A 27,583-nucleotide genomic window follows, 5' to 3' on the forward strand; every position below is an offset into this window, starting at 1 on the left:
GAGTATATGAACTTTTGAGTCACATGTACACATATACACATAATTTTTAAAAGATGGCTGTTTATTTTTAATGTACGTAATCAAGATGATTTATAAGACAGAGAAGAACTTATATCCTGCAATCAAAACTGCTTATATCTTTTCTCAGTATATAATGGCACATCACTTTATCTGCAATTTTCCATAGGCTACCCATTCAATTGTCATGAGCTATTTCACTAAGTACAGAAGATGTACATGATGCTCTTTAACTTGTAATAATCTTGAGAATGGATTAAATGTACCCAAAACACACAAACACTTGGCACTAAAATGTCAAGATAAAAATAAAACAAATCAACAATTGTTGGACCAGAGACAAAAATAAAACTGATTATAGAGGGTTTTAAAAGTAATAATGATGCCACTTACAAGATACAGTTAATGGAACCACGGAGTGAAGCTGGACCTGGAAAAGCTCCATCTAATGAAAGCAGTAGGAGGCTGAAGAGATGGCTCTGTGGTCAAGAGGTCATGCTGCCTCTGCAGAGGCCCTGAGGTGGGTTCCCAACACTCAGATAGGGAAGCTCACAAATGATTTTAACTCAGATCTAAGTGATCCAGTGTCCTCGTCTGCCTACTGAGAGCACTGCATTCACAAACCCACACATAGTTGAATAAATAAAACTTTATACATATATACATACATACACACACACATATAGTTTTAAAACTATAGTTCTGCTAGTGATGTAGTGCAGTTAATAGAATGCTTGACCAGCATGCTAGAAGTCCTGGCTGCATCTCCAACATTATGCAAATCAGATGATGATGTTCACCTGAAAGCCTAGCACCTGGAAAATTGAGGTGCTGGAATCAGGAGAATCACAAGTTCGAAACTATCCTCAGCTACATAGTGTGTTCCAGGCCAACTTGGTACTCTGTTGAAGGTCAGCATGACACCCTGTCTCTAAAGCAAAAGCAACACACACACACACACACACACACACACACACACACACACACACACACACTACAGTAAATAAAATTAAGTGTGAAGAAATTTCATGTGAAGAACCTGCAGAATAAATTACTCACGACAAATGTATATAAGAAGCACCGAGGTGTTAAGTCTCTAAATCGCATAACAAAAATCATGCGCTTTTCACAGATGTAACCAAGAGGGGAAGTAAAACTTATTCATATATGACATCAAGTTACCTTTCCACTTAACGTTTTGTACTTCTTCAGAAAGTACATTTTCTTAAGGATTTACATTTTCTTAAAGATGCTGTCTTTAATTTAAACCAATGCTAGTGAAAATGTATTAACATGAATATTCTCATAGCATTTGTTAATTATTATATCTCTTCTAAAAGATGGCTGTAAAAAATGGCACTGTCAAATCTTTAGTTTTTGTCTGCTTTTACTTTGCTGTTGTTTATGTTTTGTAATTCTAATTTGATTTTAGTCACTTTAATTATGCAAGTACGTCTTATTTGTCCTCTTTTCACATATTTATTTCTTTATTTTATGTTTTTCTGTTCTAATATCTTTAAAGAACATCACCCCCGGGCAATAAAATTTTGATGTTGTCATCTAATTATCTTGTTTTATTGTATTTACTTTGAAAATGTATTATTATTATTATTGAGCACCTGTATAAGCCTAGTGTGTTGAGTGTGTGTGTGTATGAGAGAGAGAGAGACAGAGAGACAGAGAGACAGAGACAGAGAGAGAGAGAGACAGAGAGAGACAGACAGAGACAGAGACAGAGACAGAGAGACAGAGAGAGCTTTGTTTGGACACTTGAATAGTGCAGCGCACTGAGTATGTTACAATTCAACTCTACAGAGTCAGCCCTTCGCCTCCAACATTACATAGGTTCTGTGGATTGAACTCAGGTCTTCATGGCAGTACATCTACCAACTGAGACATCTCACTGGCCCAGGCTTTGGTCTTTCCTTTTTAAACCACAACCTCGAAAGTTCCCTGTTGAATAAGACACATGTCTTCATGCATATTAAAACACCTATTTTCATCTGTGCAATTGATGGTTTATCTATTTATTGCTATCCTTCAATAGTGTTCATATCCTGTTGTATTTGCAGTGCTTTACATGGGCCTTTAGTTTATATTTGTTCTCTATTTGCTTGACTCTGGGATAGATTGGCTTTGTCTAATACTATGCTTACAATCACACAGCATGTGCTGTGTCCCAGTTATCACCTCTGGCTGGTTAAACCTCCTTATGAAGCTGAGCCACTAATAAGTACACTCCAGAGGGAGACTGAGAAGTATCTATATGGCCTACCTGATCCCTAATGTATCAGTCCCGTGAACCCAACTTCGTTTCACAGTATTAAGGAGCTCCTTAGTACGTGACTCTCTTGACATTTAAGCAAGAAATGAACACTTTTTTGACTTTTGGATACAAGGGTTAAATCCTATTGGTTTTCTTACTGTTCCCTTATCAATTTTACATGAGTGGCACAGGCTGATATGTAGCTCAGTAGTAAAGGAAGTAACGTGTGGATTTGATCCTCAATCCTGCAGAAACAAATAAAATTAAAATTAAGAGTAATAATGAGAATGTTGAATTCAGTTTTACATTTGGGATTCTTGCCTGCTCTAGATATTTTAACCCAATGTTGGCTGAGTTTGACTAATGATTTCGGACTGCTCATAAGTTGTCATGAAAGGCTGGAAAATTTTGAATTTTGTAGGCTTGACTCAAACCAAAGACTTTGTTTATATCAAATAAGCATTCTATGGAAGTACAACCTCAATTCCTAAAAATTTATTCTATCAATTTCTTTAATATTTTATTTATTTTTCTTCCATGAAAAATTGACTTTCTTCTAAACATTACATAATGTGAAGGATGATATACTTAGACACATAATATATTTGGTATAAAAATATTAACATGTAATTTTATGGTTAATATCTTGTTAGGTAATTCTCATTGATTTTACCTGCATAATTTAATATTAGCATATTGAAACTTATTAGCTTAAATCACTAATTAGAATGAATTTTTAATCTTTCAAAATGTATTCTAAGTTAGCACCTCTAAATACATATGCTCATTTTTACACTGTAAAATTATTCAGGCATTGGAGGTAATTTTTTTAAATTAAATGAATTGAGCAGCACATGACCTACCATGTTGGCTCAAGTACTCAGAAAACATCTAGAGTAGAATATGTTTTCTCCATAAAGTACAGATGGGAGTTGACATGGGTCATATTGACCAACTCTTTCTAATAGTGTCCGGGTGGTAATCTTTCTTGAGTAATCCAGGATTTTAGCAAAGGGGACTATTTTCATAACCTGTATGTAATTCAGAAAGGTCTATAGCCACATAAAAACTTGCAAACTGGCCATAAAAACTACATTATAGCTTGGGAAATCATCAATGCCTGTTCAAGTTCTGGCGTATGTTTTATGCTGTGTATGGGTTATTAGTGACCTCCCTGAACTTGCTAGAAAAATCCTTATTTCATGTACACTGATGTTAAGTCCAGATCTCGAAAGTAGATGACTGTAGAGATCTAAAGTATAAGGTTGGGAGCCTTCGTTGACTCTTAGCTTAGCTGTTAATCCTGAATGAAAGGAGTGAGAAAACTGTGAATGTACAACATGGGGCAGTGAAGAAGTGTAGCAACCTCAGTGGCCTTGAGAACCTTCAAGCACTGGCTTGAAGCATTTTCCCACGTCTGTTTTTCAAGGTCTACTTTTCAGTGACGCTCAGTTTCAGCAGGCAAAACAGACATGGTAGATTCTCCCAATGATGTCAAACATGTTTTATTCTTTGTTTTGTAAAATGTATTCAGAGGCAATATATGGCCCCAACAATGACTTCGTGTTTCATTTTTGAGAAAGTGGAAACCCCAAGCGTCTGCACTAAATCCCACCGAGAGCTACCTTTAACACTTTTATATTCTCTGTTTCTGTCCCTTCAAAACTTCCGCTCTATTTAGAAAGTATTATTTAGTTGCTAATTTTATGACCTGTACATTTTAACTTGTCTTTTTTGGTTTTATATCAGATAACAGCTGATTAAAATTCATTCGTTTGGCTAAGTAAAGGGTGGTGAGGCAGATTCAAGTTCAGCGTCCAAAGGAATTTCCCAGGCAGTGCTGAGGTGGATGCTGCCTTAAGTGCCTGTGGAATTACTTAGAAAAAAGGGTGAAGGATGAAGTGCTGGGCATCCATGTCCCTCTCTGAGTGACAGCCACTGGGAGAGAGGACGGTGTCTGATCTAATCACTGTAGAAACATGAGCGCTTTAATTTGGTTGGATCACTCAAAGAGAGGCTTTGCTTTGAAGTTCAATTGCTTAATACTTCCTCGCCATAAATTTGATAATGATGATAACTGTACAGTGTTTTTGAAGACTAGGAAGACTTGATGTATAAAATGCAGATATGGTTTTGCAATACAGCATTTTTTTTTTACTCAGTGTGTCATAGGTTTTCTTATGAATTTCTCTGTTAAAATCTACTGAAGTGGAGAAGCGCTTTGCTGAACTAGAGGAAATTATGATTGATACAGTTCTGAAAACAAGAAAATTCGTGAAGTTAATTCACTAGGGGTTAAGCATAGCTGCATCATGGCCTCAAAGTGAAGTCATTTCCTTAGGTGCCAAGAACTTTGTTGATAGTTGCATTAAAATTAATTTAAATTAATTTCGAACTAAAATTCTTTAAAAGTTTCAAGGAAAACCATAATTCCCATGCTTCATATCCATGTGATACAAGGAATGTATGTGCTGGTAATTACGTGATTGTCTGTATGAACCCTTTTGTCATTTACACGTCTGCAGGCATAATATGAAGGAAATGTGTCGCTATTCTGTCCCAAACGCTGTTTGCTCTAAGGTGAAAAAGTATTGTTTTGAATTCATTGAATTGTGCTTTACCTACTCAGAAAGAACGCTCAGAACTTTACATCTTTACATTTACTATTAAAAATATTTCTAGAATTCAGTGTCGGCTCGGCTTTGGTTATCTAAGCTGTAATAAGTAGCCCTGGGACCCCTGAAGGCACACCCCACACACTTATGCTGTGTGACCTCAGGTCACAAGTAATGGCTGCAAGCTAATTGACTGAGAAAGGCTTGTCTGGCAGGGCCCCTTTGCGTCCTGCCTGTACATTCTGAAGTTCTGTGAAAAGAGGCACTAGCGCTCAGCCACGCAAGGCAGGAAAACAGAGGAAGTTTTTGCATTCTGATTACAGCCTGAGTTCCCTGTAGTGAGACTGCTTCTCTCCACCCACTTCTCACCAAGAAATCCTGAACTTGAGGGTGGACGACTTGAAAACTAGCTCCCACAGACTCACCTGAAAAGGGTTCTGCTGCGCGTTTCATTGAACTGAAAGGCCAGATCACCTATGTGAGGCGGTGGGAAGCATATGGAGATTGTATTAGAACTTCAGCAAAGTGCACAGCTGCAGCCGGCAGAAGCCAGCTCTCTGGCTGACAAGCAAAGGAACCAGATCGTGGACGGGGCCTCTGGGTGGCAGCTCCGGCCTTTTGGCTGTTGGACAACTATAGTCAGAACTGAAATGGAACAGGGGCAAGGAAAAAGCACACTTTTACTCCATGCAACTGTTGCTTTCCCATGGTGAGTGCAGATTTAAGATGTTACTCAAATATTCTTTCTGGGTTGTAATAACAGTTAAGAAATCTGCTCTGCCTTCTGGGGTGGGGATGGGCGTGGGGGGGCCATCAAGAACACTAAGAAATTCCGAAGCTCTGTGGCTTTGTTTCTGCTTGATTTCACGTGATATTTGCAATCCGAGAAGAGACATACGGTACTTGTAGCGTCCTGTCTTCTCTCTCTTCCAGATTTTCTTTTGTTTAAGTCCTGCTTTTCTGCAACCAGAGTCAATATTGATTTAGGCAAATCATATGTGGCAGGGATGAGGAAGAAAGGAGAGTCGGGATGTGTGTAAACATTTCATTTAGTTCAACTTCTGTGTCACTGGGCTCTGGCTTCATGATTTGGTGCCTTATCTCAGGAATGTGCAGAACAGTCCTATGGAAAGAGCTTTGTGTGAATGTTCCTGGCAAGGAGAGGGGTCAGGGCCTGCGTTTCACAGACTGCCAGCCAGCGAGAATTGTTGTTGCGCCCTCTAATTTTTAATGTAAAATAGGAAAGAAAGTGCATCTCCGCCCATTAAAAAGTAAGTGTGCTTTGATTTCCCAAGTTCCTTTCCAGTGGCTTTTCTGCATTATTCCTGGGAAGGATTCTTTAAAAGTCCTTGAGCAGCAGCGTGCAAACTTCTTTTGTTCCTGCTGATCGTGTTTGCTCACACTGTGCGCTGGAAACTTAGCACACACTGCTTTTTGAAGAATCATGTTGCAATAATGCAGAACATTTTATCTTTGTTTCAGTGCAAATACCTTAGCAGTTAGTAAGGTCATGTTCTCTAAAATCAAACCAACCCAGCACAACCAAAAATCCGTACAACATAAGTTGAGAATAATTTCTTGTTTAAACATACCTAAATCCTATTTTAAACATTTGGTTGTTGTTGTTCAAAGAAAATCTTAGCTTGTTAGGATGCTAGGGATGTGAGCAGAGGAGACCTAGTTTTCTTATTCCAGAGTTCCATGTTCAGAATTACACTTGTAATAAATGCTAAAATAAACTTTCCGTTGTTCACTTCATTAGAAAAATCAGCTTTTCCTACCATAATATTTGCAATTGATATTCTCAAAAACTATGAAGTACCTCGATCATCCATTTGTTGATTTGGTGAAGTTCGGCCTGTACTTCATAGCCATTTAAACATTTTCCAAAGCAGAGAGATAAGTTGGTTCAGTCTACGTGTTTTAAGTCCAGAATTTACATGGGGGACAGACTCCTTTTATCTGGAATCTTCTGTTTGCTAAAGTAAATCAATAAACCAAAAAAAAAATGTCAGTATGAAGCTGCAGACCTGTTGTGAAAGGGAAGGGGACATTTAAGGGTGTCAGAACGTGATTTCATTTACAAGGTGATTTTGAAGCATTACTTAAGTGCCTTTGCAAACTTTCTGGAAGCCTGTTAACTCCTGACAGCCCTGAGCCCTAATCTTGCATTTTGTACAGAGATTATGCACAAGAAAGACAAGTTCGTCCTGTCATGTGACCAGAGCCGCGTTATCAAAGCAAAATGTGGCAGACGCATTCTTTCCTGAGAGGAATAGGTTCATTATGTCTTCGCCACCTGTTACATTCACTCCTCGTCCTGGTGGTCACAGTTCCTGTTTGTGCCTCCTGCCAGAAAGGGATTTTTTTTTAAAGAGAGGAAAAACAATGATTTTTTTTCACTCACATGTTTTGAAAAATTGTATTCTTTCCTCCCCTGCCCTCCCAAAGCACCCGGAATATATTTCATAAGGCCTTTGTTAAGTCGATTTGAATAGCAAGAAAATGTGTGCATTGTTTCGAAAGCCTTGAACGTCTACCAATAAACAAAGCAAAGGTGAGACTGAGGATTGATGAAAAAGATGGACCTTTTGAAGATTAGGATTGAAAAAAAATGTATTCCTTCTTATTTCCTCCAAATCAATTAAAAAACTAGAAACTACAAAGGCAACTTCATTATTACTTTCTTTAAGTGCAGCTTAGAAAGTCAGCATGGCAGAGGGAGGGGCTGCAAAAGAATGTGGCTTCCTCTGGATGTGGGTGAATTGCAAGGAACAAAAGGTAGAAAGGGCTGCTTAGTTCTTAAACATTTAATCTTAAATTATTATCTTTTTATCATTGCTGGTCCTAGTTACTTATTGGTGGACTGTAGAGAACTTTTTAAAGCTAAAGTCAACTATGGTAGCATTTTAATTGTGTTTTTAAGAATTTTATAAAAATTGCTAATCTTCATGCTCAGCTTTTTAGTTCAGCTAAAAAGGAAACAGTTGGTATGTGTCACAGTCATATTTCTTATTTATATAAAGACCACGTGCATGTGTATTCCCTGAAAACATATATTCATGCCTCGTGCACATACTTTTAACATCTTAAAGCAATATCCTCCCCTCTCCAAATGGCATAATTAATTTTATTCTTGGGTAGTTTAGAGTCTTTATAAGATGACAACAGATAAATGCAGAAAATGAAAATAAAATGCCCTTTGAGACTGCTAACTAAAACAAGGGGGATGGTGATTTACCAAAGGGAAAGGGTGACACAAGGAGCTTGTTGTAGACTCTCACGAGTCATTCGCCAGGCACATTTCTCCCATGTTGGTGATTAACTGTCCTTCTGTACAGCAAAGCAGACTGTGCGTTTCTCATTCGAACTTTGAACTTTTGAGTTGACATAGAGGCTTCCAGAGAGGACTGAACATGGGCTGATGTCATCCACCTGTGATCTGCTTATGTCTTATGCTCATTCTCTCTCAGGTTCCTTCCTGATCCCTGAAGCAGTAAACTTCCGTACCAGTGAGCCTGCATCTGCACTGGTCAGGACGGGGACACATCATGGCATTCGTCTTTCCGCTGCCCTGCGGAATTTATTTGAAAGGAGATTTAGCCCATCCACACTATGGACTCTCAAAGGCCTTTCCCAGGGAACACTGGTGTTTATTACTTTCCTTTGTCTGAAAGATGAGCAGGAACAATGTTCACCTTCATAGCTACTTGAGCTGTAAGATTCTCATCTTTTGTAAGAAATAGAAAGCTTGGGGACTTTCTTCTTACTTCTACTATTGGCATTCATCTCCTCGTGCAACTCTCTAGTACTATATGTTAAGGTTTCATGGTGCAGCATATATAATTCTGAAACTCTCTTTCATCTTTTTATATATTTCTTTGTGCTATGCTTTCGATAGATTACTACGAGATGCCTTCCAATTTGCTAATTCCTTTTTTGACTATGTCCACTATATAAAATATATAGGATGCATTTTACTTACATCTTTATTTGGGGGGAATTCTAATAGACTCTTTTCTAAGAGAAATGTTTATTTCATTAATTCTCTCTTTATACTTGCTATGTATTATGCTGTCTGTCTCTTTAAGGATCACAGTATGCACGTTCTTAAGTAATTCTGAAGTAGCCTTGCTATTTCACAAGCTTTAAAGTAACTTAAGAGATTGCATGTGTGTGCATGCAGGCTAAAGGACAATGTTGAGTGTCTCTTTGTACTATTTATTCCCTACCACATATTCTGAGAGAGTCGCATAATAAGCTTAAAGATTTCTAACCAGCTAGAGTCTTGGGCAGTCAACCGCTCAGGATCTTCTACCACTGCTAAGACTATAATCAGAAGCCACTGCACCCAACTTAGTATTTGAGTGCTGTGGATACAAACTAATATCGTCACGCTTGTGCATGGAGCCCTTTCTGCAACCCCTAACCTTTGAATGTTATTCTTTTGTGTGTTGGGATTTTGGTTTGTTGGCTCAAGTCAAACAAGAGAGATTGTTTAAATCCTTAGTGTTGGTAGACCTCCTATACAGACCTAAGGCGTTATGGCTAGTTTTCTATGTTCTGTCCCATCCCTCGGTCTTGGGTGATGAGCATGTTCTAGATGTAGTTAGTGAGACTTTGACATAGGTTCTGGCTGCGAGATATGGTTCACTCTCAATGCTCCTTAAGACATTTCTGGAGCTGGAAAGAGATGGCTCTAAGAACACTTGCTCCTCTTCCATAGAACAATTCAGCTACCAGTACACATAGGTGGGAGCTAAAAACTACTGGAAATCCCAGCTTAAGAGCATCCAAGGCCCTCTTCTGGCCTCTGTGAACAACTGCACTCATGCTCACATACTCTTACGCAGATAAACACAAAGATGGACACGGTTAAAAAATGAAAACAAATAAGGTTGTCCAGTGTGTGCAATGGTTAAGGGTATGGGAGTGGTTGCGGTCACTCAAATTCCATCAGAAAAGTGGCATTGTGAGGCAAATGTGGCAACCAGAAATTATGACCCTGAGACTCCTTATATATGAATAAATACTAAGGCCAATAGCTTTGGCTGTGTTCTCTGACTAGCTTATATTTTAATTAGCTGATTATTTTGTTCTAAGTTATGCCATGTGCCTCGTTACCTTGACGTCAGTTTCATATGACTGATTTCTTCTGTGTCTGGGCTTCACTGTTTTCTAAGAATTCCTTTTTCTCTACCTGAAGTCCCACCTTCTAATCTTGCCTCAGCTCATTAGTCAATTGGACTTTTATTGACAGCTGATGCTCCCATTCAGTACAAGAGATTATCTGTACAGGTGGAATAAAGGTGTGGAAGCATGTCATTATAATCCATTAGTGCCTGATGTAGTAGTTTCATTTCAACTCTTATTTTCATATATTTTGATTTTCTCCCTCTTTCTGTTAATCTGGTAAAAGATTTATCATCTCATTCATCTTAAAGAGAGCTTTTGGTTTTACTATTTGTTTTCCTAATTTTGCTTCATTTGTATTTTGTTAATTTCAGCCACGATTTTGATAATATTTTGTCTACTTTCTTGTGGTGTTGTTTCTTCTTGTTTTTCAAGGCCTTCAGGCACTTCAGGTACATTATATTTAAGTCAGATTTCATAAATATTTTAGTTGCTACTAATCTCTATAGACTTTCCTGCTAAGTCTGCTTTCATTGTCTCTATGTCTGGTGTTTAGAAATGTAACATCTACTCTTTTTGGCTGTTCCTTTGGTGGGTATCACTCTTCTCTTTTCTGACTAGTTTTGAAGACTGTTTTATCAGAGAGATCAGCTTTATCTGCATGGGTTTTTTTAGTTCCATTTGCTTGCAATGTCTTTATCCGCCCTTTTACCCTAAGGTATTGTCTTTTGTTTACAACGTGGTATATTTCTTGGAGGTAGTATAAAAATGGATCTTGTCATCTGACCTAAATGGCTTGTCTAAGTTTCTTCAATATGGAATCGAGACCTCCAATATTAAGAGTCAATACTTTACAATTTCTTTTCATTACTGTCATTCTGTTGTTTTGTGCTGTTTTCTTGGGCAGTTTTTGATTAATTCTGGAATAGTTTATTAATTCACTGTGACCTCTAGAGTGTGCTTACCCTTCTCCTCAGACTGAATTACTTCTTCTGTGCCCTGTGTAGGAAGACTGATTAGTCTCATTGTAGGGTCCTTTAACTTATTTTTACCGTGGAAAGTTTTATTTTTCCTTCATTTCAATAGGTTATTTTTCTAGTTACAATCAACTAATGAATTAAAAGAGTGATCTCAAAAGAAAACACACAAATGAGAGGCAAGTATTTTTTAAAGTGTTCAAAAAGTACAAGAATGTGTGGAAGAAAAACATTTATTTCTGTCATTGGAGTACAAGTTTGCTAGCATAGCCAATGTAGAAATAAACACAGCTAGCCTTCCTCTGAGCATATACCCAAGTACCCCAGCTCTTTCCTCAAAGATATTCTCATTTACATACTTATTGGGACTACATTCATACAAGAAAGTAAATGAAATCAGTATCTATCAACAGACAGATACACAATAAAAGAGCAATACATACACACAATGAAGTTTTAATCACATGTAAACAAAAAATTACAGCATGTAATTAGCGAAAAAGTGGATTTCTCCACAAAGTATAATATTTACCAAGGTGAGAAAAACTCAGAAAGACAAAAACAAGTTCTTCCTTATATGCGAATCCAAGCCATCAAGCCATCAATCAGTGCATGTGCATGCACGCACACGCACACACACACACACACACACACACACACACAATTAGACACACACACTCAGACACACACACACAGACATGCAGACACACACAGACACAGACACGCACACATGCACAAACACACATACACACACATGCACACACACACATGCACACACACATACGCACATCCACACACACCCGCACACACACATACATACACACATGCAGACACACAAGCACACACACATACATACACACATGAGGGTATGGGTATGTGTAAAGCAAATAAGCATAAAACAACAGCAAAAAAATCCAAAAATAAAACCCCCAACAAAATGCCAACAATAACAAAAACAAAAACAGAAACAAAAACAAAACTTGAAAGTAGACCAAGAGAGAGGATAAACAGATGAGAAGTCTTGGAAATGGAAGTACAGCCTGTATACCTCTATCCACCTGACTTCATCATTTTCTCTTTGTCTCATCTTGTCTGATCCTAGCAAACTCAGAGCTAACAAAGGAATCCCAACGTACCAACACTATGAAAGATCAATACGGTATCTTCTCTCCCCAACCGTCCAGTTCTATCAAAGTGCCTGTCAATGAGAACAGATGCATTCAAGAAGCAGAATTTAAGAGAACATTAATTTTTGAGGCACTAGAGAGCAAACAAGCATATTGTACATGTTAAGAAACTCTTCTATTATTAAGCTTTATCCACACAAAGCCTCATTTCTTATTTTGAGTATATTCTCAGGTCACATTTTCTTTCTTGATGTACTTTGGAATCACTTCATTAACTCAAGCTGGTGAAATTGAAAATGTAACATTCCATAGTATTTTTAAATATCTATCTTAGATAATTGTAGAGCTATCTAGCTAGATGATAGATGGTAGATAGATGATAGATAAATAGATATTAAGTATGTATCTTGCTTTCTTCTTCCTCTCTCTCTCTCTCTCTCTCTCTCTCTCTCTCTCTCTCTCTCTCTCATATGCTACATCTGGACTGCAGTTTCCCTTCCCCTCCCCACAGCCTCTCTTACCACCTCCTATCTTTCTCCAGCTCCCTGATCTGCCTCCTTTCAGAAAACAGAAGGCTTCCCAGGGACGTGAACAAAACAAGGTGTAACAAGCAGCAATAAGACTGGGCACATACCATCACGTCAGAGACGGATGAGGCAGTCCAGTAGGAGGAAAAAGGATCCCGCAAGCAGTCAGAAGACTCAGAGACAGCCCCTGCTACCCGTTAGCAATCCCATAAGAACAGTGAACTACTCATCCATAATATACATGCAGAGGACCCAGGTCAGACAACTATAGGATCCCTGATCTCTGTGAGCCCTCATGAGCAGCGTCCGTTGATTCTGTGGGCCATGATTTCCTATTCTAGTGGTGTCCCTGACCGCTCCTCCCATCTTTCTCCCCCTCCTCCACAGGGCTCCGGGAGCTCTGCCTAATGTTTGGCTATGGTACTTTTCATCGGCTCCCTTTAGTTTCTCTGACGACAATTATGTTAAGTTCTAGTCCCAGAACACTTTGAAGGCAGGACATTCTGTTCGTCAAAGGTTTTTTGGGTGGGTTGATGTCCCAAGTCTTCCTCTTGAGGCCTTGCATGGTTATACAGGATGACTGCTTCAGGCTCCATATCCTCTTTAGTAGGAGTCTTGCTAGGTTCACTCTCATAGATTCCAAGGAGTTTCCATTGCACTAGGTTTCAACCATGCTATGCAAAGCATTCTAACTCCAGTCCTTTCTCAATCCCTCATCATCTGATTTCTCCAGTTCCCTATCACCACACGTCCACTGGTGAAACCTATTCTAGTTCCAATGGATTTTGCTTTTTTAAATGTGTGCTTACAACTAGTCATTTTCAATTTCTCTATAATTAAATTTATATATTTTCTAAATGTATAACAGTTATTAAAAAGTTAATAACATTTAGTAAACATTGATCTTTTCTCTACTCACTGAGGAACCGAATTCTAAAGGTTGATTAACATGCTCTAAACCTAGTTGATGTGGGCTACGTTCCTGTGACATTTCCCCCTAGGTAATTTCTAGTGTGTAAACAGTATAAATGAATATTGATTGCAAAAATCTTACTAAATTGTGTTGTGATATCCTCCTTCAAGAACATATGAAATCTAATCGTACTAATTTACATCTGACTGACAAGAAAATATTGATTGAGCAGATGAGAACAATAAGAAAACCAATTATCAGTGGCTACATGATATCAAATTGGAAAATGGGAACACCTGATGTCAACAAGTAGAGATTCCATTTCAAGGCTTAAAAATTTTTCCATCCTCTTTTCTGAGAGAAAATGCAGAGAAAATAAAATGAACTTTTTGCTGAGGAAAAAGATGATTGGAGTTGAATAATGAGGGATATTTGGGAAGAGTGCAAAAATCACAACCTTTCACTCAGTAACAAATAGAAGGATACAAATTCATAAATCAACCACACCTTTGAGAAAGAAATGCCAATAAAGCCAAACAAAACAAGTTAGTGAGACTAGAAGGTCTGCTGAAAAATCACAATGCCACATTTGTGTTCTTGGAAGAAATGCCAAGCTAATAATTAATAAGTAACAATCCCACAACCATCGAGGAAAGTACTAAAGAGAAGGGCTAGCCTGAAGGGAAATAAGCAAGATCAGTAGGCACCATAGCTCTGGTCACCGTTTCTCCACTTGAGGCTATTTCTTATGGAAAGATGAGCATCAGGGACAATAAAAACCCAATTAAGTTATCAAGGAAATATCTCATGCCTAGAAGAACTGCTGCTATGGAATATAATCTCCACGAATCGATGAAAGATGAAAGACTGTGCACCATATGGCCAATGTTCTATACAAACATAGCTTATGAACAGCATAGTTAATTGTCCTTCAGTGTCTGTAGGTGAAATCCATCAATCCATTGAAGATTGTCAGATGCTAAAGAAGAAAAAAAGGCACAGTGCATATTTATAGAATATTTCTTATTATTTTTACTTATTTCTTAGTATTTTTTTCTCCACCTAGCTTAGCCTTGAAATAGCCTTGAAAATGAAATTGTAATTGAACAAGCATCTGCACAGAATAACATGAAAATTAAGTAAAATAACATTTGGCAGAGGTAGGGGTATCATGGCAAATTCAGTTCGGAGGTAACCTGGTCTACATAATAGATTTCTAAGCCAGTCAAGGCTAGTAGCCTGAATCTCTCTCTCTCTCTCTCTCTCTCTCTCTCTCTCTCACTCACTCACACACACACAACAACAACAACAACAACAACAACAACAACAACAACAACAACAACAAAAACAAATTCCTTTCTGGTAGACTAATAATGTAGAGACATCCTATCCTTACAATAGTAAATTCAATCTTTTCTCATCACAAAGGAAAATGATAAAATGAAGTTGGAATTTTATTAAAAGCAAACAAACAAAGAGATGTTCTACCTCATCCAGACTTCATATAAGGGTTCATGTCTAGTCTTATTGTAACTTATTATACCATGTTCAGTTGATAGCCCTGGGAAGGCTGCTTTTTTCTGAAGGAAAATGGAGGAGGAGTGGGGAGGGGAGATGGTGAGGAGGGACTGAGAGGAGAGGATGGAGAGAAAGGTTGGTCTGGATGCAAAGTATGAAAAAAGAATTAAAAGAAAACATCTGAAAAAGATAATCTAGAACACCCAAATTGCCTCAAACACAACCTAGAACCAGGACATGTGGTTCTTCTGCCATTTTTCTTCTAAAGAGATAGCTTTTGTTAGAGCACATCCTACATTCTTTATCTAAACCTTCTTTTCCTAGAATAGGCACTGTCTACTTACAAACGAAGCAGTTAATATTCTATTGGTGTATTGCTTTCTTAGTAGACCTGGGCTTTTTCTATATACAATAAGTTTTGTGCGCTAACACTAGACTTTTATAGTTCTCTTCAAGAACTTGTACCAGCCAGACATTGTGACTGCCATCTTAAGTCTCTTCACACAAGAGGCTGATGCAGAAGGATGATTGTGAATTGAGCTAGCCTGGACTATATAGGATTTTGTGCGTATCCTCAGTTTTAGAGTGTGGGTATATCTCATAAATTAAATAGAAAATAAGCAAAAGTGTTCAAATGACCTCATATAGCCCTTCCCCCCATATACCTATAGCTCCAATTTATCTGATTCCCAACATCAAATATGACAACTATAAGGCGCATGCGTGCACACATACACACATACACACATACATATACACACATACACACAGAGAGAAAGAGAGAGAGAGAGAGAGAGAGAATGTGGGTGTGTGTGTAGATAGATAGATAGATAATAGATAGATGATAGATAGATAGATAGATAGATAGATAGATAGATAGATAGATAGATAGATAGATAAGAGAGATAGGGATGGGAGAGAGAGAGAGAGAGAAAGAGAGAGAGAGAGAGGCTTCTGGAGGTCAAAAGAAGGTGTTTGATTCTCTGAAACTGGAGTTAAAGACATTCGTGAACTGTGTAAGAAAGAAATGAAACCAGATCCTTGGCAAGAACAGTACAAGTGCTTAACAGCCGAGACGTCTCCCCACACATTCTCTAATGCACTCTGAGGCTGGAAGGAGACCATGACCTAGTATTGTCCAACCTTAGAATGGATCTTTCCTTTTCAATGAATGTAATCTAGAAAGTCTCTCACAGACACACTGAGATGTGTGTTTTCCTGATGATTCTGTGTCTAGTCAAGGTAATAGAGAACATTCTCCATCTTAAATGCTGACATCATTCTCCTGGTCTAGATGCCTGTGATTCTGTTTTCTTGGACCTGGTGTGGAGTCTTGCTACTCAGCTGAACAGCACATTTTCATGTGTTGAGGAATGATGCACTTCCTGCATTTCAGCAAAGCCATGGTTATTTAACACGAGCAAATATAGTTGCTGTGAAATGGCTTCTTCTTTATTCATACTGCAAATTTTATCATATCATGCCATTCAAAGCAATCCACTAATGTTTGTCAAGCACTGGGCTCTCTGATTTGTTACTAATTCAAGTGTGCCTCCTCATATTCTAGAACCTATAATTTGAGGATTAGCCTAAAAGTTTGAAGTGATCAAGAGCTCATTTGTTTGCTCAGTTTTCCAAACCTCAATAGAGCTCGATTATGTTGTGTGGAAGAAAGAATGATTCATTCCAACTGGTTTGTAGGTAGTCTACAGTTGCAGGGACATTTCTTCTGCATGTTTGTAACCATGACTATTTCTTGTAATTTTCATATTACAAGATATTGTAAGTAACATAAAAGTGTTTAGAACTAAAAAATGATCATTTAAATGAGGCATCAAGAAAAATATAAGACAGCAATAGGTGAAAGAGAAATTTAAAATACCTGGTGTATAAAAGCAGATCATGTATTGTCTTTTAATGAGATATGCTGGGTGGTGACAAGGATTTGGTATGTAATATAGAGTGAATATCAGAGAAGAAATATTTATGGGTGAATATAAAATATTTCCCCAATTAAAATAATAAATACATTAGTGTTAGGAATATTAAGATTTGGTAAGGATTTCCCATTGCAAACACTTGGTGGATGATTAGCCAAAATATTGAGATTAGAATATAGGTGCAGGTATTCGGTTTACATTCTTATTCTGCTTCTGCTTTAAGTAGTAGTGTGTATTTTATGATTTCATTTGGAGGATAGAATTTTCCTTTCCTGTAGAGAGCCAATCTGTACAGGCAGAGCAAAGTTCTGATGTATGTTGAATGGATTAAGCATACAAGCTGCTATTTTGTAGCCTTTCCATTGCTTGTCAAAAAAAATCACCATCATCCATACATGGTTACAATAACAGTGACATTTCACAGATAAGGACAAGATTATTATTCATGGAAAATGTGCAGTCACTCTCGACTCTCCCAGATAAAACAATTCAAGTTCTTGCCTGCAGACGGAGGTGACTTTTTCCAGGTCAGTAAGGATCAGGAAGAGGATGGATGTCCTTTGTGAGGAAATGGGACGTCGATGTGAAATATGTACAGTTGTGGACGGAAGTTTATAAGGAAATGGTGGAAATGCCAACACTCATAATAAGAGCTGAATAGACAAGACAAAGTACTGAACTTCAGTCATGGAAGTCCTTTTAAGTACAGATGCTTGTGATAACAATGATAAAATTCTTTACTGTGGTAGAATGAGCAGGTGGGTGGGTTGAAACCTGGGTGCTATGTCAGTGCTTGAAGAAATTCAGTTAAATTAAGAGGAAGGAAAAACTATACGTATTAGAGAATAAAAATAATTCTCCTGTCAGTGAGATTTGCTTAACTATGGTTCTGGAATACCCAAAAAGTTCCCACATTCCTTTAATATTGAGGGTGTAATCAATATTTAGATTATATCTATCTATCTGTCTATCTGTATATCTATATATCTATCTATCTAGAAACAGAGAGAAAGGAAGTACTAACTTAAATATTTGGTTTAGTGACACATATTAGTCATGGTGTAAAATCTTATGTAATTCTCATGACGAAATGTGGCTGCATTTCTAACTTCTCAGAAACATAGATCAGCATGGAATTTTGGAAGAAGATAATAAAGAATGAGATTATAGATCATGCAATAAAGTGTTTGCTTGCATGGATGGGAACCTGAGCTTGATTTCTAGAACTGACATAAAAAACAAATTTAGTTGGTGGCAAGTGTTCTCAATACCAGTGCTGGGAAGAGATGGAGTCAGGCAGACCCACGTGGTTCACTGGCCAAAATACTGTGGGCAGCACCTGAGGGACAACACCCATGGCCCCCCACATACATGTACAATCCCCTATATACACTCATCTGGTCACATATGGACCACACGTACATACGCAAAGACACACTGAATGATGACTTAGATGTGATCATTCCAAGACTAGGCTGGCGGCTGCTGACACTGGATAATTACATGTGAGTTTCTCATCACCAATATCATGTTTCCACTAATACAGATTAAGAAGCCTGTATGAAGGATAATTACCTCTGTGGCTTGTGTATAACATAATTAGATTTTTGTAATGCAAAGTGTTTCCCTAAGTGGATCATGCTTTTTAAAACTTACTGAAATGGCCACCAGAGCAATTCAACCGAAGACAGAAATGTTGGCACACGTAACAGGGATGTCTGAGACATGTTTATCTCTTTTGTTTTATAGTTTTCAGAATTCCAAGTCCTGATTGTATGGCAGACACATGGAAACTGATTTCAATTACGATTTCCTGTGGTTTGTGTACCACGTGTACCAGACCACTAAATGGAAAACACAGTCTCTGTCTGGCTTGAATAAATCCCATCCTAAGGCTGACTTGACTTTGAAGTGCCTGATTGAGAGTTCATTATAAAGAATCACTATCTTGATTAATAATAGTAACTAAAGTATAATTTCTTAATTGCCCTTCTCCATCAGCCCTTCTACCCTCTTCATATCATCATCATTTTTCCTGATCCCTCTACATCAAGGACTCTCCTTCCCCCCCCCCCCCACTCCCCGGAGCTGAGGACTGAACCCAGGGCCTTGCGCTTTCTAGGCAAGCGCTCTACCACTGAGCTAAATCCCCAACCCCGACTCTCCTTTCTTTTTACCAGTGTTGTTATATGTACATATGAAAGGATTATGAATGTAACCTGCTAAGTCAGCTCAGGGTTGCTTGCCTATATATGTTTCTAGGGCTGTCTTCTTGGTCTTGGTTAACTAATCTGGGGAGTAGTTAAAAAAGATTCATACTACCCCCAGCACAGCAAGAACAATGACAAGAGCATCATCATAATAATAGATTCCAGAGTTCTTCATACATTCACCTATAACATTTATAATATTTCTGATGATCTTATGCAATCAGGTTTATTGGATGGTTGGGCAATATTTATTCTACATATACTTTCTTAAATCATCTTGTGCTAAAGGGCTTGCTCTGCAAGTGTGAGAACCTGAGATCCCAAGGACTCACACGTAACCGGGTGTGGTACTCCCATTCTCTGATCTCAGTGTTCCTACAGAAAGGATGGTAGGCTGAGAAAAGAGAACCCCCAAATGTTTGAGGGCCAGCTACCATGTTATGTACATGGATAACAAAGCTTACGGCCTAAAACAAAAGTGGAAGGCTAGGATCAGAATCTAAGATCATCCTCTGATCTCTGTAGGCCTAGTATTCTTATGCACACATTCATGAATTTGCATGCATACACACACAAGTATACACATAAATGTGCAATGTTACAAAAATACCACCTTATGAGAACGCTTTTGTTTATCAGTGAAAGTTCACTAAACCTATGAACATAGATATTTATTTCCATTCTGGTGGGACTTTTAAGGTCAATATTGTGTGATGGGAGTGTCTTAAAGCTGAAGTGAAAAATGAAATTTCAGACTCTAGCTCTGAAGTGTTGCTAAACAAACATCTGGTAAGACTTTCACCAAGAGCAAAGCTAACATCAAGGGTAACCTGTGATTCATTTAATTCTTCCCTTGGTTTTCACATGTCTCTCGGAAGTACTGCTAGTCAATCTTGGTAGGTAAGAGAAAATGCCTTAGGTACCCTTCTGGGAAGTATGTTCTGTAGTGAGTGTGCACCTTTACAACCTCTAAGGCTCCAGAGAAGGCCTGAGACTCCTAGTTACCCTGCCGTGCCCTCTAAATACACCAAACTGTAAAATCAAATTGTTTTTCTTGCGATATAAAAGGAAGCCGGAGCCTTCCTTCTCTTCTGAAGTTGATCCTCTTCTCTTTCAGGTACTCCAAGTCTCAGTTTTTGCTGTGCTTGGAGCTGCACTGGAATGCTTGATGCTTGCTCTGTTAGTTTCATGCCCTCTGGACTTCCATTGACCAACAGTGAAATGATGCTAACCATGTCCATCCAGGAGGGCAGTTGAGAAAATTATATAATTTACATTAAACCTTAGGTTATGTTTGTTTATTCAAGACTTCAAAAAATAACTCATAAGAAAATTATCAGACTGTTTTCTCTTACACTTCAAATGAGAATATGCAGTAGAGTTGATGATAGTTTGGGGGAAGGCACTGTACTTGAAATTGTTGTTAAGCCAAGAGATCTGTCAGCATTTCTCAAATACGGTCTTTTGGATCTTTCATTCTTATGGTTGTACTCTGGATTGTTGCCTTGATTTCACTAGTGACTTATTAACTTAATACCTGAGGCCAGTTTGCAGACAAATGCAGTATCACCTGGTACTATATGACCCAATCCAATCTTTAATCAATTTCTTGCATTTAGTTTCTTTAAATGTGGACTGGCTTAGATACATAGCCATTAACAGAACTCAAACATTTAATTTACTAGAGTTTATAGCCTTCTGCGTTCTTCAATACAAGACAGACTGTGACCTTGCATATCTCCCGAGATCAAGACCTTACTCTTCACTTGCAGGGAAGGCACTCCAAAAAGTCAACTGCAGAAACGATGAGAGCCAAATGGTAGTAATAATTTGACCACTGAAAAGTACAATCATAGTCTTTGTCTCACTTAACTCAAGTGAGAATCAGGGCATCAATATTTTCCTCACTCAACAATTTGGCATACTTTATGTTAAGCACAAACTAGGCAAGATGAGTTAAAACCATATTCTAAAATTGAGTGTTCCATTTATAGACTGGCAAGAAGTCTAAAAAACAGAAAGTATGAATAAATATCAACAGTGTTTCAAATGATTATTGGGAATGAAGAACAGCTAGAACCATCAGTGCCATTCACGTTTTACTTAGTTTATTAAGATTAAATTTTAATTTGGAAGGAAATTATTTCACTTAAAAATATATTAGTAGTGAACACTGAATTAAAATTAATTCAATATCATTTCAAAATAGATGTCTCTTATTGATATACACGTACACACATATATGCATAGGTTATATAGATTTCATTTAATAAATTATAATTATCAAAAGAAATGCTTATACTACTTACCTAATTGTCTTAATTTGTATAAATTAAGTTAGTTTATATCAAAGATATGAGTTGCTGATGGAATGACTTCTATTGCAATTTAAGAACAAATTTAATGAGCAGATATTTGAACTTTAATATTAATTTATTCCAACTTTAGGGTTTGAGGCGCTAAAGCTGATCAATGCCAGTTGTTTTCTTCCAAGTCAGTTTTCAAAGCCTGTCGTTTGTCTCTACCTTCTTACTGGGAGGTGATTTCTAAAAATTAGAAAAGTTCCTTTTCAGTTTGGCACAAACGAGCAAATTTTAGTGCATTATTTTTTTCTGACACTGAGTAATTTACTATTATTAATATTCTCTTGCCATATTTATGCCTGGGAAATACTGCTTAAAACAAACGTTTTTGTCTCAAGGAACAATGTAAATACATATATTTCTATAGCTTACTATACCAGCAGAATGAGAATTCACACTATGAATTATATGACGGCTATATAATAGTATACTTAGACATTCCTCACTGTAGTTTTCATTCACTTCATTAAATTGTCTACAGTGGACACTGTCTTTGCATAAATGATATCATTAGTTAAATGTTAAACTTTAAAGTATTTGCACTTCTTTGAGCATTGTGAGGTAACGCACAGGAGAGAATAATACATTTTATAAATGACCTGTGTGTTTTGTTAGTGAAATTTGTCCTCTGATGTTTCTATACATGTACGCAGTGCATTTGGATAACTCTTACGTCACATTCTCCCTTGCTGTCCTCCTGTCCTCATTGCTGTTCTCTCTTCTCCATGAGGCCCTTTTCCCATGGTCATGAGTCTTCCTTTGTTTTGGGACTAAATGGGTATAACCAGGGCAATCTGTGAGGCTATCTTTGGAACCCTCCACCAAAGCCTGGTGTCTTTATCCACCAAGAACTATTTAAATAATGGCCACAAATCTCCATTTCCCAGGATGCGTTGTGCCCAGGAGATGACATTTTTTAGCCCATCTTCCTGTCTTCAAACTGTTGCTCTCCTCCTGTCCCTTGTGCAATGTCTTTTGAGCTTTAGATGGATTGATGGTAAAAGTCCTATTTACAGCGGAACATACAGCTGTCATGTGTTCTCAGCACCTTAAGCAATCATTTGTCTTTGACCTCACTTCTTTTTACTATACAGAGGCTTCTCTGATTAAGTCTAGGAGTAGCACTTTTATATTAGGTATAAATATAAATATTCAGAAGATAGTTTGAAGCTATCCTTCCTGGAGCCAATTACTTTTCCATGCATTAGTTTATACTTCTTTTTAATTTTTGAGATTATATATAATTTCATCATTTCCCCTCACTTCTCCTCTCCCCAAACCTTCTCCTATATGCCTCCTGTTCTTTTTCAAATTCATGGCTCCTTTGTTTATTAACTGTTGTTACATGCATATACGCATATGTACATATATGTTCATTTCTAAAATAACCATCTATATTGTTTGTGTTATGTCTGTATTGTGTTTGAAAAACAATATACTCTTTGAGAATTCTATACAATGTATTTTTATCATATACTTTCCACTTCTCCAACTCCCCCAAGATCCTCCTTCACCTTCCTACCCACCCAATTTTATGTTCTCTTTTTTTCTTTCTAAAAACAAACAAACAAAACTACTTGAAATTTATTGTGTTGTGTTAGTTGGGTGCTTTTTGGTTTGGGCCTGTCCTGGACTGTAGTTGACATACCAACAAGGAAACTGACTTTCCTTCACCAAACAGCAGTCAAACGTTGATGTCTTGGCTAGGAATGAAACCTCATGCCTACCCCCCTCCTGTATAATGAATTTCTCTTTTCTTTTTTCTTTTCTGTCTTGAGTTTGTTCAGCTCCTGTGCCATGAGTTACCGTCTCTGAGTTCATTTGTTAATCTGCCCACTTATTTCCTTGAAGTTGCCTACTGTCTACCTCTGGTTCTTCAAATCTTTAAGCCTTGTGTTCTACATATATCTTTGAGCTTTGAGAGGAAGGATATGTACTAGATATCTTCTTTAAGGTTGAATATTCCAAAGTCTTCTCTTCTTTGCATACTGACCAGTTGTGGGTTTCTGTGTTGTCTGTTATTTCTAGTACCAGAGAAGGATGCTCACCTTTGAGACAGGAATCTTATCCAATCAGGCAGGAGTTGGTTACCCACAAAACAGTTTGTACCGCTATTAAACAATTGAGTACACCTTGCTTGACAGGTTGATGTTGTGGTTTGTGGAATTTTCAGTTCGGTAAGGATGTTGGTATGCATTGTTTTTACTCAGAAGCCTATACAGCATCCTCCAAAAATATTAATACTAGGCAGAAGAGAAGACAAGTCCAGCTTTGTTTCTCTGTATTTTGCAGTCAAGGCACGCAGTGTCTGCAGCAATACTTCTGCAAATTGTTAGTGTAGGAAACCAAGAAGAATGTCAGAAGCTTGCTGTTTAGAAGAAAGGGTTCTAGAACCTCACTGAACAACAGCTCAAAAAGTGGTACTCTACAGTCGGCACTGGGGTTTCTGTTTAACAACCAGTAATTTCTAGGAACAGTTTCGTACTCTGTGTGTGTGTGTGTGTGTGTGTGTGTGTGTGTGTGTGTGTGTGTGTGCATGTACACACATGTGACTGTTAATTGTTATAGTTTTGAATTAGGTACAGGATCCCAGGTTTCTGTGACTTTTTCCTACACAATACAGTTTGGGTAACTTTATCCTTTCCCCTCTTCTTTCCCACATTCCCCATTATTTCCCTGCTTAAATCACTTTTACTTTTCAAACCATAGGTTCTCATGCATCTAAATATATGTCATGCTTGTATTATACACATTAAACACTTACTTTGGGAAAAATAAATTGTTAGAGAAAATTTTAAAAAGTATGTATGCTTTTATTGAGGTAGGCATGTGAAATTTACAGTGAAAATTATGTTACATGCTATCATTATTTTTAATATTAAGAACTAAATTTAGACTCGATTTTAATTATTATGAAGGCATCAGAGTAAATGGTGTGAAATCATTATATCAAAATTTCACAGGAGGGATGTGATGACTTTCTAATTTAGATATGTCTTGGCATATCTTAATTTCTACAGCTTCTCATTTCTCTAGCATGTTTTCATAGGTATCTTAATTAAATAACGAATCACGCTATGTTTGCAGAGAAAATCACTTGTACCAGTGCCACGATGTATGTCCAGTTTTAACTCAACCCCATCAAAAACATTAATGAGTTTTAATTTTTTTTTACTGGAGCATAAGCAATTCACATACTTTCTGTATATCTAACTTTGATGTGTAAAAGAAAGACAGCTGAGAGATCTTTAAACTCTACTCAGAAATAGTGCCAGTTGTATTTAACCTGAACATGCAGTTTATTTTGCTTGCTTTCCTTCTTCCAAAATTCTGGAGTTCAGCATTTAACTTGAAATTGTTTTCTCGAGTTTAGTTCCAGCCAAAGTCCAGGAAATGGCTTATGTCTGTCAATATTTGACTTAATGGATTTGTCCTATGTTGGCACCTTTCATACTGGACTGTGCCTATAAAAAAATTGAGAAATCAGTATTTGGATGAGTTGTTAATTATTTGTAAAGTTTTGGGATAAATCATGTGCATATGCACTCATTTTTTCCTCATCCTGAAATTCCTTTAGTATTTCAGTGAATTCCAACCATACTCAGGAAGTTTTTAAGGCAGGAACAATAGGATGATGTCCAAGGTATGAAAGCAATGAGTTATCTGAGTAGTAAGGTTGTTGCTTGCTGAAAACTCTTGACAACAGGAACAAATCAGTCAAGAACTTCATGTGTTCATGTCATGATGAGAAGTTGTTTTGAGTTAGAAAATGTCCTACAGAACCTATATGTAAGTTGTAAGTTATGGGAGCTTTTAATGCTGGGACTGGTGGCATATTTATTACATCCAACCACTGATAGGAGAAAGCCTAGCATGAAGTACTGTATGTAGAGTGTGTCCTTCTTGAGCTTATAAATGAGATGCGATTAAAGATCAATATACGCAGGCGATTTGCGTGGGTGTCCACATTTCTGAAACCATAAGAAGCTTCTATTAAGATCATAGACTTTGAACTCATGCGCTCAGTCTCTCTAAGAGTCTTCCGTGGGAGAGTAAAAGGAAAGGACTGTCCATTATCAGAAGACGTTAACAGGAGGGCCAAAGATGGATGCTGAGAGAACAAAAGATATCAAATGAAGATACCAGATGATATCTTCAGGGCAAACGTAACCTTGAAATATTGTCAAGTGGTAGGGTTAGGCAGGAGAAATATTGATGGTAGATATGAGGAAAGCATTTTTGGCAAGGCATCCTCAGCAATAAAATTTGGATAGTGTAGCAAATGCAGCTGCGCGTTCATTCCCAGACATCTGTTTTAAGTTACTAGGTGGAGAGTTGGGCTAGTCACAGCTGGGAATAGGAGGAGAGGTATATTACTTACTTTTATGTAACAGGGACCACATTGCCCAACAAAAACAACTCATGGAGGAAAAGATTTATATTGTCTAATGTTTTCAGAAGTTTCATTCTGCCCTCGAAGGGAAATTATGGTAAAGCACATCAACCAGGGGCAGAGGCTGATCAATATTTACATATGAAAATTTTTATAACTTTTTAAAATTTGTTTTTCTATAGTTTCATGGATTGTACACTGCACTCTGATTAATGTTAGCTCACGCTTTTACCCCTTGAAAACGCATCCCGTCTCTACACCACTCTCCCTTCCTCGAATGCAGGAGTTTGTGTTTTGTTTTGTTCCATACTGAGTTTTACCAGGGCTAGTCTCTGAAGCCTCATGGGATACATCAGTGGGTATAGAACCAAAGACCACAACTCTGTCTCTCCCAGAATCAGGAACCCATAGTTCAGCAAGAAGACGGAAGGAACTGTGATCCCACTGATGCCCATATTATAGCTGCTTCACATTCTTGTGAAGGCTCAGCACAGACAACCAAAACTGATGTGAGATCATTATTTCGATGGTTATGTGATATGCAGAAGATAGCAGGTGAAAGCCCTTTTCTTTATCTTCCCCCTTTAAATTTTTTCCAACCCCTATATTGTGATATCCTCTGCTTTCAGAAAGGACGGTATGTCTCATTTAGGGTTGAACATTCAACCACCCCTTATTCTCAACATGTTAAGCAGCCACCAGACTTTACATTCACCTCGCTCATTTAATAGGTTCATTTCTCTGATTATAGCTTAGCACAGTATTGGTCAATGGGTATAAACATAACTATTTAGAAAACAGTTTGAAACACACATTGAACCTCACACAATAATAGTAGGAGATTGCAACACCCCACTCTCATCAATGGACAGGTCATGGAAACAGAAATTAAACAGAGACGTAGACAGACTAAGAGAAGTCATGAGCCAAATGGACTTAACATATTTATAGAACATTCTATCCTAAAACAAAAGGATATACCTTCTTCTCAGCTCCTCATGGTACTTTCTCCAAAATTGATCATATAATTGGTCAAAAAACGGGCCTCAACAGGTACAGAAAGATAGAAATAATCCCATGCGTGCTATCGGACCACCACGGCCTACAACTGGTCTTCAATAACGATAAGGGAAGAATGCCCACATATGTGTGGAAATTGAACAATGCTCTACTCAATGATAACCTGGTCAAGGAAGAAATAAAGAAAGAAATTAAAGACCTTTTAGAATTTAATGAAAATGAAAGTACAACATACCCAAACTTATGGGACGCAATGAAAGCTGTGCTAAGAGGAAAACTCATAGCGCTGAGTGCCTGCAGAAAGACATAGGAAAGAGCATATGTCAGCAGCTTGACAGCACACCTAAAAGCTCTGGAACAAAAAGAAGCAAATACACCCAGGAGGTGTAGAAGGCAGGAAATAATCAAACTCAGAGCTGAAATCAACCAAGTAGAAACAAAAAGGACCATAGAAAGAATCAACAGAACCCAAAGTTGGTTCTTTGAGAAAATCAACAAGATAGATTAAACCCTTAGCCAGATTAACGAGAGGACACAGAGAGTGTGTCCACATTAACAAAATC

The 27,583-nt window shown here is 37.7% G+C and overlaps 2 long non-coding RNA genes across 17 annotated transcripts in view; one reads left to right on the forward strand and one right to left on the reverse strand.

Moving 5' to 3' along the window:
• LOC103693508 (uncharacterized) overlaps nucleotides 1–27,583 on the forward strand; it is a 493,880-nt gene that overhangs the window by 101,537 nt on the left and 364,760 nt on the right. For 13 of the 16 annotated variants that reach the window (XR_015632963.1, XR_015632969.1, XR_015632964.1 and 10 more), the window contains exon 1: nucleotides 5,516–5,608. The exons of the other annotated variants lie outside the window; for them this stretch is intronic. This is a non-coding gene — a long non-coding RNA (uncharacterized LOC103693508). Of the gene's footprint in view, nucleotides 1–5,515; nucleotides 5,609–27,583 lie in introns of those variants that run through there. 16 annotated transcript variants of the gene reach the window in all.
• On the reverse strand, nucleotides 49–6,831 carry LOC134481048 (uncharacterized). Its single transcript, XR_015632987.1, has 3 exons — nucleotides 6,722–6,831; nucleotides 5,325–6,022; nucleotides 49–2,529 (listed from the first exon to the last, which is right to left on the reverse strand). It is a non-coding gene; the product is annotated as an uncharacterized LOC134481048 (long non-coding RNA).

This window comes from Rattus norvegicus, chromosome 11, assembly GCF_021556685.1.
Source record: "Rattus norvegicus strain SHRSP/BbbUtx chromosome 11, alternate assembly SHRSP_T2T, whole genome shotgun sequence".
Lineage (NCBI taxonomy): Eukaryota > Metazoa > Chordata > Mammalia > Rodentia > Muridae > Rattus > Rattus norvegicus.